The 15,561-nt window shown below is 45.2% G+C and overlaps 1 protein-coding gene across 5 annotated transcripts in view; it reads right to left on the bottom strand.

The window, feature by feature from the left end:
• daam2 (dishevelled associated activator of morphogenesis 2) overlaps positions 1 to 15,561 on the bottom strand; it is a 397,560-nt gene that overhangs the window by 281,700 nt on the left and 100,299 nt on the right. The window contains exon 1 of one of the 5 annotated variants that reach the window (XM_070885706.1): positions 6,837 to 6,857. The exons of the other annotated variants lie outside the window; for them this stretch is intronic. The gene's annotated coding sequence lies outside the window, so the exon portion shown is untranslated. Of the gene's footprint in view, positions 1 to 6,836; positions 6,858 to 15,561 lie in introns of those variants that run through there. 5 annotated transcript variants of the gene reach the window in all.

Below are 15,561 nucleotides of genomic sequence, written 5' to 3'. Positions count from 1 at the left end.
TCCTGTACAGTTGTAGCAGGACTTCTCTGCTTTTATACTCTATCCCCCTTGCAAGAAAGGCCAACATTCCATTTGCCCCCCTGATTGCTTGCTGTACCTGCAAACTAACTGTTTGTGTTTCATGCACGAACCCCCAGGTCCCTCTATACTGCAGCACTTTAAATTTTAATTTGCTTTTCTATTATTTCTGCCAAAGTGGATAACCTCACATTTTCCCACATTAAACTCCATCTGCCAATTTTTTTGCCCACTCACAGCCTGTCTATATCCCTTTGCAGATTTTTTGTGTCTTCCTCACAATTTGCTTTCCCACCCATCTTTGTATCATCAGCAAACTTGGCTACAATACACTCGATCCCTTCATCCATGTCATTGGCTGTCGCATTTCCCACAATACAACAGTGACTACCAACGTTCCTCCTAATTTTTTTTTGGGGTGCGTGGCCCATTCACAGTTTTGCATATGCGCGAAAATTAACATTAGACAAGCCGCTCCCAGGCTGCACCGGATCGATAACGAGCTTAGAGGGAACATTGGTGACTACACTTCAAAAGTACTTCATTGGCTGTAAAGCAATTTGAAACGCCATGAGGTCGTGAAAGGGCACCATATAAATGCAAGTTATTTCTTCCTTTCTTTCTATTGTCATAACCCCTGCTGGTTCCCAGCCATCGAGGCAGGGGGAGGGGGTTGTTGTTGGTGGGACCACCGTGGCCAAGCTCACATAAAGCAGCCAAAGGAAATCTTCCCCTCGGCCCTGAATGACGCAGGGATCTATTTAAATGGAAATGTTACTGATTTGGCTTCCGCCTTTCTAAATTCCAGCTGTTGACGAAAGCTCCATTTGAGTTTTGATATCATCTCAATGAACACACTTACTTCGCACTCACCAGATACCACTGCCAAGTCACTCAAGACTTACGTTACTGGCCTCTTGAGAATCTATGGTTTTAATCGTTCCACCATTGGTGGCCATGCCTTCAGCTGCCGAGGCCCTGATCTCTGGAACTCCCTGCCTAAACCTCTCCGCCTCTCTGTCCTCCTTAAAACCTACGTCTTTGACCAAGGTTTTGGCCATCTGCCCTAATATCTCCTTATGTGGTTTGGTGTCATACTTTGTTTGATAATGCTCCTGTGAAATGCCTTGGGAGTCTTACTAAATTAAAGGCACTATATAACTGCAAGTTATTGTTCTTCTTGTTATCGCGAAGTGCACTTTGCTGTTGCACATTGCCAGGGTTTCATTCTCCCCTACCCGATGACCAGTCATGGCAATCTACCACTGTCACCACTCTCAACTTTCATTTAATAGACAATTTCCTCTATTACATGGGAAAGGGGTGGGTCATTTTCTGGATACTCGGTTGCTGCAGGAAACCTTTCCCAGCTCCAGTGGTTTATAGATTTCAACAGCACAGGAGACCATTCGGCCCATTGTGCCTGTGCCAGTTTTTTGAAAGAGCGATCCAATTAGACCCACTCTTCACTGCCGGCCCCCCGCTCCCCCACAAATCCCCACCGCCCCCCCACTCCCCCACAAATCCACACAGCCCCCCCACTCCCCCACAAATCCCCACCGCCCCCCCACTCCCCCACAAATCCACACAGCCCCCCCGCTCCCCCACAAATCCCCACCGCCCCCCCACTCCCCCACAAATCCCCACCGCCCCCCCGCTCCCCCACAAATCCCCACCGCCCCCCCGCTCCCCCACAAATCCTCACCGCCCCCCCGCTCCCCCACAAATCCCCACCGCCCCCCCACTCCCCCACAAATCCCCACCGCCCCCCCGCTCCCCCACAAATCCCCACCGCGCTCATCTTCCTCATCGCCCTGCAAATATTTCCTTTTCAAGTATTTATCCAATTCCATTTTGAAAGTAACTGCTAAATTTGCTTCCACCGCCCTTTCAGGCAGTTCATTCCAGATTATAATAACTTGTTGTGCCAAAAACATTCTCCTCATCGCCCTTCTGGTTCATTCTTAAATCTATGTCCTTTGGTTACCGACCCTCCCACCTGTGGAAGCAGGTTCTCCCTATCTATAATTTTGCGGATGACACTAAGTTGGGTGGCAGTGTGAGCTGCGAGGAGGATGCTATGAGGCTGCAGAATGACTTGGATAGGTTAGGTGAGTGGGAAAATGCATGGCAGATGAAGTATAATGTGGATAAATGTGAGGTTATCCACTTTGGTGGTAAAAACAGAGAGACAGACTATTATCTAAATGATGACAGATTAGGAAAAGGGGAGGTGCAACGAGACCTGGGTGTCATGGTACATCAGTCATTGAAGGTTGGCATGCAGGTACAGCAGGCGGTTAAGAAACAAATGGCATGTTGGCCTTCATAGCGAGGGGATTTAAGTACAGGGGCAGGGAGGTGTTACTACAGTTGTACAGGGCCTTGGTGAGTCCACATCTGGAGTATTGTGTACAGTTTTGGTCTCCTAACTTGAGGAAGGACATTCTTGCTATTGAGGGAGTGCAGCGAAGGTTCATCAGGCTGATTCCCGGGATGGCGGGACTGACATATCAAGAAAGACTGGATCAACTGGGCTTGTATTCACTGGAGGTCAGAAGAATGAGAGGGGATCTCATAGAAACGTTTAAAATTATGATGGGTTTAGACAGGTTAGATGAAGGAAGAATGTTCCCAATGTTGGGGAAGTCCAGAACCAGGGGTCACAGTCTAAGGATAAGGGGTAAGCCATTTAGGACCGAGATGAGGAGAAACTTCTTCACCCAGAGAGTGGTGAACCTGTGGAATTCTCTACCACAGAAAGTTGTTGAGGCCAATTCTCTAAATATATTCAAAAAGGAGTTAAATGTAGTCCTTACTACTAGGGGGATCAAGGGGTATGGCGAGAAAGCAGGAATGGGGTACTGAAGTTGCATGTTCAGCCATGAACTCATTGAATGGCGGTGCAGGCTCGAAGAGCCGAATGGCCTACTCCTGCACCTATTTTCTATGTTTCTAATCAGCATCATGCACATAACTCCTCACCATTTTGAGCACCTCTATTAAATCTTCCCTTAACCTTCACTGCTCTAGAGAGAATAAACCCAGCTTCTCTAGTCTCTCCACATAACTCAAGTTCCCTGTTGCTGGGACAATGCACAGTGATTTTTTAATGTGTGTTGGCTGCTGAGCAAAGTACTCGGAAACCCCTCCCTACAGCGCTTACACATTCGGCCGGGCAGGGTTCCTACTCGTAATTGCAATCCACTCATACCTGCACGGTGTATAGAAACATAGAAACATAGAAACATAGAAAATAGGTGCAGGAGTAAGCCATTCGGCCCTTCGAGCCTGAACCACCATTCAATAAGATCATGGCTGATCATTCACCTCAGTACCCCTTTCCTGCTTTCTCTCCATACCCCTTGATGCCTTAAGCTGTAAGGGCCATATCTAACACCCTCTTGAATATATCTAACGAACTGGCATCCACAACTCTCTGCGGTAGAGAATTCCACAGGTTAACAACTCTCTGAGTGAAGAAGTTTCTCCTCATCTCAGTCCTAAATGGCTTACCCCTTATCCTTAGACTGTGACCCTTGGCTCTGGACTTCCCTAACATCGGGAACATTTTTCCTGCATCTAATCTGTCCAGTCCCGTCAGAATTTTATGTTTCTATGAGATCCCCTCTCATTCTTCTAAACTCCAGTGAATACAGGTCCAGTTGATCCAGTCTCTTCTCATATGTCAGTCCTGCCATTCCGGGAATCAGTCTGGTGAACCTTCTCTGCACTCCCTCAATAGCAAGAACATCCTTTCTCAGATTAGGAGACCAAAACTGAACACAATATTCCAGGTGAGGCCTCACCAAAGCCCTGTTCAACTGCAGTGAGACCTCCCTGCTCCTGTACTCAAATCCCCTAGCTATGAAGGCCAACATACCATTTAACTTCTTCACCGCCTGCTGTACCTGCATGCCAACTTTCAATGACTGATGTACCATGACACTCAGGTCTCATTGCACCTCCTCTTTTCCTAATCCGTCGCCATTCAGATAATATTCTGCCTTCATGTTTTTGCCACCAAACTGGATAACCTCACATTTATCCACATTATACTGCATCTGCCATGCATTTGCCCACTCACCTAACCTGTCCAAGTCACCCTGCAGCCTCTGAGCATCCTCCTCACAACTCACACCACCACCCAGCTTAGTGTCATCTGCAAACTTGGAGATATTACACTCAATTCATTCATCTAAATCATTGACGTATATTGTAAATAGCTGAGGTCCCAGCACTGAACCCTGCGGCACCCCACTAGTCACTGCCTGCCATTCTGAAAAGGACCCGTTTATCCCGACTCTCTGCTTCCTATCTGCCAATCAGTTCTCTATCCACGTCAATACATTTTGCACACCAATCTCTTGTGTGGGACCTTGTCAAAAGCCTTTTGAAAGTCCAAATACACCACATCCACTGGTTCTCCCTTGTCCACTCTACTAGTTACATCCTCAAAAAATTCTAGAAGATTTGTCAAGCACGATTTCCCTTTCATAAATCCATGCTGACTTGGACCGATCCTGTCACTGCCTTCCAAATGCACTGCTATTTCATCTTTAATAATTAATTCCAACATTTTCCCCACTACCGATGTCAGGCTAACCGGTCGAGAATTTCCCTTTTTCTCTCTCCCTCCTTTTTTAAAAAATGGTGTTACATTAGCTACCCTCCAGTCCATAGGAACTGATCCAGAGTCAATAGGCTGTTGGAAAATGATCACCAATGCATCCACTATTTCTAGGGCCACTTCCTTAACTACTCTGGGATGCAGACGATCAGGCCCTGGGGATTTATCGGCCTTCAATCCCATCAATTTCCCTAACACAATTTCCTGACTAATAAGGATTTCCTTCAGTTCCTCCTTCTCGCTAGACCCTCCGTCCAGTAGTATTTCCGGAAGGTTATTTGTGTCTTCCTTCGTGAAGACAGAACCAAAGTATTTGTTCAATTGGTCTGACATTTCTTTGTTCCCCATTATAAATTCACCTGAATCTGACTGCAAGAGACCTACGTTTGTCTTCACTAATCTTTTTCTCTTGACATATCTATAGAAACCTTTGCAGTCACTTTTTATGTTCCCAGCAAGCTTCCTCTCATACTCCATTTTCCCCTCCCAATTAAACCCTTTGTCCGTCTCTGCTGAATTCTAAATTTCTTCCAGTCCTCAGGTTTGCTGCTTTTTCTGGCCAATTTATATGCCTCTTCCTTGGATTTAACACTATCCCTAATTTCCCATGTTTGCCACGGTTGAGCCACCTTCCCCGTTTTATTTTTACTCCAGACAGGGATTTACAATTGTTGAAGTTCATCCATGTGATCTTTAAATATCTGCCATTGCCTATCCACCGTCAACCCTTTAAGTATCAGTCGCCAGTCTATTCTAGCCAATTCACGTCTCATACCATCGAAGTTACCTTTCCTTAAGTTCAGGACCCTAGTCTCTGAATTAACTGTGTCAGTCTCCATCTTAATAAAAAATTCTACCATATTATGGTCACTCTTCCCCAAGGGGCCTCGCATAACAAGATTGCTAATTAGTCCTTTCTCATTACACATCACCCAGTCTAGGATGACCAGCCCTCTAGTTGGTTCCTCGACATATTGGTCTCGAAAACCATCCCTAATACACTCCAGGAAATCCTCCTCCACTATATTGCTACCAGTTTGGTTAGCCCAATCAATATGTAGATTAAAGTCACCCATGATAACTTCTGTACCTTTATTGCACGCATCCCTAATTTCTTGTTTGATGCTGTCCCCAACCTCACTACTACTGATTGGTGGTCTGAACACAACTCCCACTAGCGTTTCCTGCCCTTTGGAAGTCAGATGAGTGGTTGAAGCGAATAGTATGGATGCATTTAAGGGGAGGCTAGACAAGCATATGAGGGAGAAGGGAATAGAGGGTGATGCTGATAAATTTAGATGAGGAAAGATGGAAGGAGCATAAATGCCGGCATCGACTGGTTGGGCCGAATGGCCTGTTTCTGTGTCGTATATCCTATGTAATCTTGGGCATGGTACAAGAAGGCTGTTGGCACGTGTCAACCTATACCCCCAGTAACAGTCAGTGCCTTCTGGACAGGAGGAATGAAAAAACGGAGAAAATTGGGCTGTGAGAGGAATTGAAAAGTGTGAGAATGGGATTCAAAAGTGGTGTGGTGATCAGAAGCGCCTAAAGATTTCGGTAACCAGAGGGGAGGCAGGCACGGACTCACACACAGGAGGAAGAGTGGACAGTCTCCTACTTTATACAGAGGATGGTGAATGTGGAACAGACTGCCCAGAGATGCGGGAGAGGCAGACAGTGCCAGTAAATTCAACAGGGGACTGGGTAGACCTTTGACAGAGAAAGCAACTGAGGGGATTATGAGAGATTTTTCAAACTTGAGGACCTGCCAGAGAGACTGTAATGGTCCTGTACATTCCTATGTTTGAATTATTTGGAAAGAGGCCATTTTAAATCCAAAAATAACATGAGTTTTAATGTAGTAATTGTTTTAAACAAAAAACCATCAATGGAAACTCCACATTCAGAAAGATTCCCACAGACGGAGAGGGGATGAAGCTAATTTTTAGGAATCGTTTACGAAGCAGGCCAGAGAACAACTTCACAAATGGCACAGGGAGCAGACTACTTATTTTTCTACAATAGTAGCTTTCTTCTGGGCAAGTATTTTAATACTGGCTACCCACAGCATGAGAAAATAAATACCGTGTTGGGATAGGATGTCGAAAGGTTTGTAGCCATGGAAAATTTGAAGATGCAGCTACAAAAGGAAAAAGAAAAGAACTTGCATTTATATATTGCTGACCTCAGAGTGTCCCGAAGAGCATTACCGCCAATGAAGTATTGTTTTGAAGTGTAGTCACGGTTGTAATGTAGGGAAACGCAGCAGCCATTTTCAGCACTGCAGGGTCCAAGGCGGTCATAAAGTGGTGGAGGTGGGTCACTGAAAGATGGCAGAGTGGCAGGTTCAGTTTCAATGTTGCCCTCTCCCCTGGAAAAAATGTTCAAAAATGTAAACCCCCCTGCTCTGCAAGTATGCAGCATACATCGAAACGCAACACCATCTTCCTTCCATCCGGAATGGATCCCGAACCGCAGCCAGGTAGCCATAATTCAATACCTCTCTCCTTGAAAAGGCAAGATTTGCAGGGCAGTGAGGAAAGAGGGGGAAATTGGGACAAATTGGATAGCTCTTTCAAAGAGCCAGCACAGACACAAAGGCCCCCTTCTGTACTGTACGATTCTATGGCAAAATACATGCACTATCCCAACTCCATCCTAATCCAGATAAATATATGGCAGAATGAAGCACATTTCTTCCCTCTTTCTATCCCCACCCTGTCGGGCAGACACATGCTGGAATGCAACAACCCCTTGACATATCTAATCCGCATTCTAACATTTTTCAGCAGTGCATGAATCTATTCTTCAGAGGCTGGAAGAGTGACAAGCACAAGGCGATTGGCTCACTGTTCGAATTCCTTTCTGAGCTGGGCTGGCGATCGTGCTGGAGCAGCTCTTTGCAGTTCTTAACACCCGTGAAAAACAGCCGGACAGCGATCAATCCAATCTTCACGGTCGTTGGTTCCAGAATTCCACATGACACCAGGGTTAAGTGAAAGAGATTCATTCATTAGGTTCTGATATTAAAACAAAACCCTCTCACAAACCCTCTCACTGAGGATGAGCTGGCATTATTCCCCCGACATGAATTTATAAAAAAGAAAACACACACACTTTGTACACTGTAAGTGAACTCAGCCTCATCAAGCTTAGATCCAGTTGAGGGTTGAAGAATCCACCAGATAGTTGGCATTCCCTCTGAGTATCACAGAAAGGATCTGATACCATCCAAATTAGACAGTCTGTCAATACAGTAGAATTAAGGGTGGATGAGTTTTGCTGCCAGGCCACTAGATGGCACTAGCAGGTTTTATGTCAGCACTAGGTCACATGGGACTTGTGTCGTGCAGTGGGTTTGCACCCTGACCTTTCACCTCTGGGACTACAGTTCTAATCCTGCCCAGGATGAAAGTCTGCTGGCTGTCCGAAGTGAAATAAGGCCAAGAGGCCTCATGATGGCTCAATCCCATTAGCTGGTGTGGGTAATGCACACCAGAGCAGATGAAGGTGTTGTGCTCAGGTTGGCACCAAGGCACATTGTTGTGGGTTGTAGAGAGATTTAATGTGCTGTTTGTGGGAGCTTGCTGTGCTGCAAAATTGGCTGCTACATTTCCTACATTACAACAGTGACCACTTCAAAAAAATACTTAATTGGCTGTAAAACACTTCAGAACATTCTGAGGTCGAAAAACGTGCAATATAAATGCAAATCGTGCTTTCTTTAAATGTGATGTACTTGACCTGGGAGGGCGAGGTGCTAATACTTTATTCATAATGCAATGTAAAGATACTTCGCAGTGGAATAACATTACTGCGTCAGTATCTTCTCCAATTTAGCACCTTGGTGTTTAGTTCCTTCCATGCACTATTTGTAGCTCACTCGCTCAAGTGTTTGTTATTTTAACCCGTTTGCTCTATTTTAAAACAGTCATTAACCCATTTATTTTAACAGATTAAAGTCTTTGTTAAAATAGCACAAACACAAATTTAACATGAATACATTAGCCAGACTGCTAAAAATAAAAGGAATTAAGCCCCCTTGAGTCTAAAATTCAGCCTGGGAATTTGAGCAGGCCTTGGTTTCAGCATCTGTAGGCCTCCACCATCTCACTCCCGATAGCAATGAACATTTACGAACTACATTTAACCCAATTCCACCGAATGCCACTCATTTTTAAGATAATTGGCAAAAAATCTGGAATGCATTGCCTGAAAGGGTGCTGGAAGTAAATTCAGTAGTAACTTTCAAAAGGGAAAATTTGCAGGACTATGGGCAAAGAGCAGAGGAATGGGACGAACTGAATAGTTCGTTCAAAGAGCTGGCACAGTCACAACAGGCCGAATGGCCTCGTTCGGTGCTGTATGATCGAATGATTCTATTCTATGATTGCATTACTGAGCAGGCCTATCATGAGTTGTCAGTGGCTTAATTGGAACCTGCCAGTAGTCCTTGCCAAAACTCATATGAACTTTCACCTTTAGGCTCACTCACTCTACTCAGCTCCTTTTGAGAAACTGCTGTACTACAGCAATGTAAAGCTCAGCAAAACTTGGGCAGCCATTAAAATCCCATCCTCTCTGAAAGCAATTTAAACATATGCAATAATATGATATATATATAAACATACATATATATAGATGCTACAGAACACATGATTAGGGATTCACTATGGCTGCAAATCACAGTTTCTCCTCAGTTTTCTTCCCATCTCTCCTGAAACCATTGACTCAAGGTTGAGTTCAGTCCCATGGATGTCACCAGCTCTTCAGTACCTCACCCAAGTGACCACTTCTCAAGTGTAAGCCTAGACAGAGACTACGCAAGAACAGAAGTTGGACAACTGCAGGAGCGATCCATACCTTTGTTACCTCTAGACTTGACTATTCCAACGCACTCCTGGCTGGCCTCCCACATTCTACCCTCCGTACACTTGAGGTGATCCAAAACTCGGCTGTCCGTGTCCTAACTCACACCAAGTCCTGCTCACCCATTACCCCTGTGCTCGCTGACCTACATTGGCTCCCGGTTAAGCAACGTCTCAATTTCAAAATTCTCAGCCTTGTTTTCAAATCCCTCCATGGCCTTGCCCCTCCCTATCTCTGTAATCTCCTCCAGCCCCTCCACCCCACAAGATATCTGTGCTCCTCTAATTCCGCCCTCTTGTGCATCCCGGAGTTTAATCGCTCAATGATTGGTGGCCGTGCCTTCAACTGCTTAGGCCCCTAGCTCTGGAACTCCCTGCCTAAACCTCTCCGTCTCTCTACCTCACTTTCCTTCTTAAAAATGCTCCTTAAAATCTACCTCTTTGACCAAGCCTGCCCTAATTTCTCCTTATGTGGCTCGGTGCCAAATCTTTTGACATAATACTCCTGTGAAGCATCATGGGAAATTTTGCTACATCAAAGGCACTATATAAATACAAGTTGTTGTTGAGATGGGTGGGCCTCAACTATTTATGACTTGGATGAAGGGACCAAATGTAATGTAGCCAAGTTTGCTGATGATACAAAGATGGGTGGGAAAACAAGTTGTGAGGAGGACAAAAATCTTCAAAGGGATATAGACAGGCTATGTGAGTGGGCAAACATTTGGCAGATGGAGTATAATGTGGGAAAGTGTGAGGTTATCCACTTCGGCAGGAAAAATAAAAAAGCAAATTATTATTTAAATGGAGAGAGATTACAAAATGCTGCAGTAAAGAGGGACCTGGGGGTCCTTGTGCATGAAACACAAAAAGTTATTATGCAGGTACAACAAGTAATCAGGAAGGCAAATGGAATGTTGGCCTTTATTGCAAAGAGGATAGAGTATAAAAGCAGAGAAGTCCTGCTACAGGGTATTGATGAGGCCATATCTAGAGTACTGCATACAGTTTTGGTCTCCTTATTTAAGGAAAGATAGAAGGATATACTTGCATTGGAGGCAGTTCAGAGAAGGTTCACTAGGTTGATTCCTGAGATGAAGGGGTTGACTTATGAGGAAAGATTGGACCTATACTCATTGGAGTTCAGAAGAAAGAGAGGTGATCTTATTGAAACAGATAAGATACTGAGGGGGCTTGACAAGGTAGATGCAGAGAGAATGTTTCCTCTCGTGGAGGAATCTAGAACTGGGGGCATAGCTTCAGAATAAGGAGTCACTAATTTAAAACTGAGATGAGGAGGAATCTCTTCTCTCAGAGGTTCATAAATCTGTGGAATTCTCTGCCCCAGAGAGCTGTGGAGGCTGGGTCATTGAATATATTTAAGGTGGAGATAGACAGATTTTTGAACGATAAGGGAATAAAGGGTTATGGAGAGGGAAGTGGAGCTGAGGCCAAGATCAGATCAGCCATGATCTTATTAAATGGCAGAGCAGGCTCGAGGTGCCAAATGGCCTACTCCTGCTCCTATTTCTTATGTTCTTATTCCTCCCTCAGAATAATAAATACTTGTAGTGGGCTCCAATAAAGAGTAGTTCAAGTTATCACAAGAGGGATAAAATGAGAAATAGCATGCAGCCATCCTAGCTCATCCATCCAGAGCAGGGGAGTTCTCCCCGCTGTCCTGGCCAATATTTATCCCTCAATCAACAAAACAAAAACAGTTATCTGGTCATTATCACATTGCTGTTTGTGGCAGCTTGCCATGTGCAAATTGGTAACCGTGTTTCCTATATTACAACAGTGACTATCTTTCAAAAGTACTTTATTGACTGCAAAGTGCTTAGGGGTATCCTGAGGTCATGAAAGATGTCACAGAAATGCAAATCTTTCTTTCTTTTCTTTCATCCAGGAGAACCTGCAGTTTCCCCAGCACAGCAACTGATTATCGGTCAAAGGATTACAGACTCTCTGCCTCCAGGAATCCAAACCATGTGTCATTGGAAACATCAGGGAGGTACAAATCCGGAACCCTCGGGACCTGTTCTGGATAAAGGATTTTTCCAGACAAGGAGTGGTCACATTAAATTGGATGGTACAAGTACTGAGCAAGGGGATATCGGGACTGGCTGGCTTGGGGCTGAGCATCCGGAGAGATCATGGGGTGGGGGAGCGGTGCAGTGGATCGCAGAGACAACCAGCGATTGCGGGAATCGGCAGCAAGGAAGGGTTTCAATTTGTTCATGTCGGAGTTCTGGTGGCCGGGAATGGTTCTGGACGAGGGATGGTTCCGGATAAGGGAGTTCTGAATAAGGGAGGTTCAGCCTGTAATACGATCCATCTGGTCAACCTCGATGTTTATCACTCCTTGTGTGAAGAAGAATTTCCTAATAACAGTCCTAAATGATGATACCAGAAATTCGAAGGTATACACATCAGGAAAGGGTGAACAGGCTGGGTCTTTTCTCTTGAAAAGAGAAGGCTGAGGGGTGACCTAATAGAGGTTTTAAAATCATGAAAGGTTTTGATAGAATGGATACAGAGAGAATGTTTCCGCTTGTGGGGAAGAGCATAACTAGAGGCCATCAATATAAAATAGTCACCAAGAAATCAAATAGAGAATTCAGAAGAAACTTTTTTATCCAGGAAGTGATGAGAATGTGGAACTTAGTACCACAGGGAGTGATTGAGGCAAATAGTACAGATGCATTAAGGGGAAGCTAGATAAGCACATGAGGGAGCAGGGAATAGAGGGTTATGCTGATAGAGTTAGATGAGGAAACACGGGAGGGGACTTTAGTGGAGCATTAACAGATGCATGGACTGATTGGGCCGAATAGCCTATTTCTGTGCTGTATATCCGATGTAATCCTATGTAAATTTGCCAGTTTGACCCTGTGTCCCCTTGTCCAAACATCACGGCTTAACTTGAAGTGATATTCCCAGTTTACTACGCTGCTGACTATTGTATGACTTTACATGGTCCTCTTTCAGTTACTTCCTTTAAATGATGAAGAGCCCAAGTTTCTCCACTCTTCCCTCACAACTCATTTGTCCAATGATGATGAACATCTTTTTGAAAGGAGCTGGGTAAACATGTAGCTAGATGCAAGGGAAACCACAGGGTTAAAAATTGGCATCCTCTGGCCAAATACTCCACGGGACGTCCTGTCCTGTTGGGATCATGGGAAGGTCATGGGTGGAATGCATCTGGTTGGGATTGAATAGTTTACATTGGAATATGACATCAGCCTCTTGGAATTTTTAATTGATTGACTTTGCGGGTCAGGGAAACATGTTCCCAAGAGTTTTTCTTCTTTTGGAAGTTGTACAGAGAGAGCAGAAATAGGTTTACGAGAACCAGTGACTACAAATTGCATGCGGTACATTAGAAGGCGTACCTTTGAGAAAATGGGGATTTCGGTATTGTATTTGTACATGATTTTAAATAGACAGTGTAAGTGTGAGTTGAACTTTGGGAACAGCCAACTGTATCCCAAGGGAAGCTCACTGTTTCCTAGCAAGGGGATCAAAGCACGTAACTGATCGTGCAATCAGAGTATGGCTGTTCGAGATGTCTATCTCAGATGGATTCTTTTAGTCTTTGTCACCAACAAGGAAGTGCCTGATGACTGGGGACAGATCATTTTGAAATGTTGATTTATGCAGGTTAATTGGGAGGGTCGTCAAATTCTGATGGTTCGGGCAGTCGAGAGAGATAGTTGCATAAAAACAGTTGTAATCCCCACATTAACAGCTTTCACACGAGTTGTGCTGTGACTTCAAAAGCCATGGCTGTATCTCGAAAGGTGTCCTATTGAAACAAAAAAGAACAAATCACATCTCTGGTTACTCAGCTCTATCTGGAGATCTGAACTTTGGGAACTGGAGATCAGCATTATGCACATACAATTTGTGCAGGTCTACGGGCGACTGTATCATCCAAGAGTCCTATCGTTTATCAAGAAATATGTTCTAACATGAGTTTTTTAAACCCTTGTGGACAATTTGTCTGTTGTTTTAAGTATTGTACTTTGTGATTTGCTCTGTGTACTGCTTCTGCGCATTCTGTTTGTAATTAAACCTGACCCAGTGGCTTGTTTTGATCTGAAAAGTATGGAATTTTCTGCCTTTTTAAAGGCATGTGGATGTGCTAGGCATGCCATGTTTTCTCCAGTGGCCTGGATCACAATAAAAGAGTAATTGTTAACTGTAATTTATGCACCTGTGATCATGCTCACAGGCTTGTAGAGCTGTTGCACCACACTCCTGATCTTTGGGCACCCTGTGCGGAGGGGAGCGGGTAGGTCCGAGGGCCTCCTCGTAGGACTGCTCCTGGGCACGACCAAGGGTGCCATCAGCCGGTCCAGGCAGCGGGTGGTCGAGGGGGTCGTTCAGCCTGACTGCCTGCCTCTCTTCCGCGCCTACATCCAGGCCAGGGTGTCCTTAGAGATGGAGCACGCGGTGTCTAATGGTATGCTCGTGGCCTTCCGCGAGAGGTGGGCGCCGGAGGGACTGGAGTGCATTGTCACCCCCGGCAACCAAATTTTAATTTGATTTTATATGTTTTAAAGTTTAATTTGTTTTAATTGCCGGGTTTTTAGTGTTCCACTCCCCTTTTATAGGGGGCACTTGAAAAAAATATGATTTCAGTGCCCCAAAAAAAACAAAAGAAAAAAAATACAAAAAAAACACACACACAAAAAAGGGCCTTGAAAAATGTTTGGAGTCTCCCCCAGATCGGGGGGCACTTGATTTAATGTTTACTTTTCTCCCGAAAAAGAGTTGTCGAGCTGTTTCAGGGGGCACTTGATTTAATTTATGTTTTCCCCAAAAGAGTTGTAGAGCTGTTGCCCCACACTCCTCATCTTTGGGCACCCTGTGCGGAGGGGAGCGGGTAGGTCCGAGGGTCTCCTCGTAGGACTGCTCCTGGGCACGGCCAAGGGTGCCATCAGCCGGTCCAGGCAGCGGGCGGTCGAGGGGGTCGTTCAGCCTGACTCTCTTCCGCGCCTACATTCGAGCCAGGGTGTCCTTAGAGATGGAGCACGCGGTGTCCACCGGTACGCTCGCGGCCTTCCGCGAGAGGTGGGCGCCGGAGGGACTGGAGTGCATCATCACCCCCGGCAACCAAATTTTAATTTGAGTTTATATGTTTTAAAGTTTAGTTTGTTTTAATTGCCGGGTTTTTAGTGTCCCCCTCCCCTTTTATAGGGGGCACTTGTAAATTATGGTTTTAGAGCCCAAATAAAAACACCAAAAAAAACTACAGAAAATACAAAAAAAACTAAAAAAAACAAAAAAGGGCCTTGGGAAATGTTTGGGGTGTCCCCCAGATCGGGGGGGCACTTGATTTAATGTTTACTTTTTGTCCCCAAAAAGAGTTGTAGAGCTGTTGCTGCGGTCTGGAAGAGGTCCGTGTTCCACATTTATGTGCGAGGTTGTAGCCCCTCTTCCATTATTTGAAGGGGCTGCTCCTCAAAGTCCCATGCTCCTGATCTTTGGGCATCCTGTGCGGAGGAGAGCGGGCAGGTCGGAATGCCCCCTCGTGGGACTGCTCCTGGGCACGGCCAAGGTGGCCATTAAATGGTCCAGGCAGCGGGCGGTCGAGGTGATCGTTCAGCCTGACTGCCTGTCTCTTTTCCGCGGTTACATCCGAGCTAGGGTGTCCTTGGCGATGGAGCACGCGGTATCCATCGGTACGCCCGCTGCCTTCCGCGAGAGGTGGGCGCTGGAGGGACTGAAGTGCATCATCACCCCCGGCAACCAAATTTTAATTTGATTTGTTTAATGTTCCAAGTTTCATTTGTTAATTTGGCGGTTCTAGAGTCCCTTTAATAAGGGGGCACTTGAGTTTATGTTTTACAAAAATAGTTGGAGAGCTGTTGCACTGTGAGTGGCTTTGCCAGTCATGTGATGCTCACAAGATTCAATAAAACCCCCGTTAATTGAATTCACGTTCTCCACGATGAGGTGTGCAGTTGTGAGCCTGGTGGATGAACTGGTAGTGTTGATTGATTGTTAAACCTTTGCCAATAAACCAGCAAG

Source organism: Pristiophorus japonicus, chromosome 7 (genome assembly GCF_044704955.1).
Source record: "Pristiophorus japonicus isolate sPriJap1 chromosome 7, sPriJap1.hap1, whole genome shotgun sequence".
NCBI classification, from domain to species: domain Eukaryota; kingdom Metazoa; phylum Chordata; class Chondrichthyes; family Pristiophoridae; genus Pristiophorus; species Pristiophorus japonicus.
Note: the sequence above shows the minus strand (reverse complement) of the source record. Positions and strands in the feature narration are given on the sequence as shown.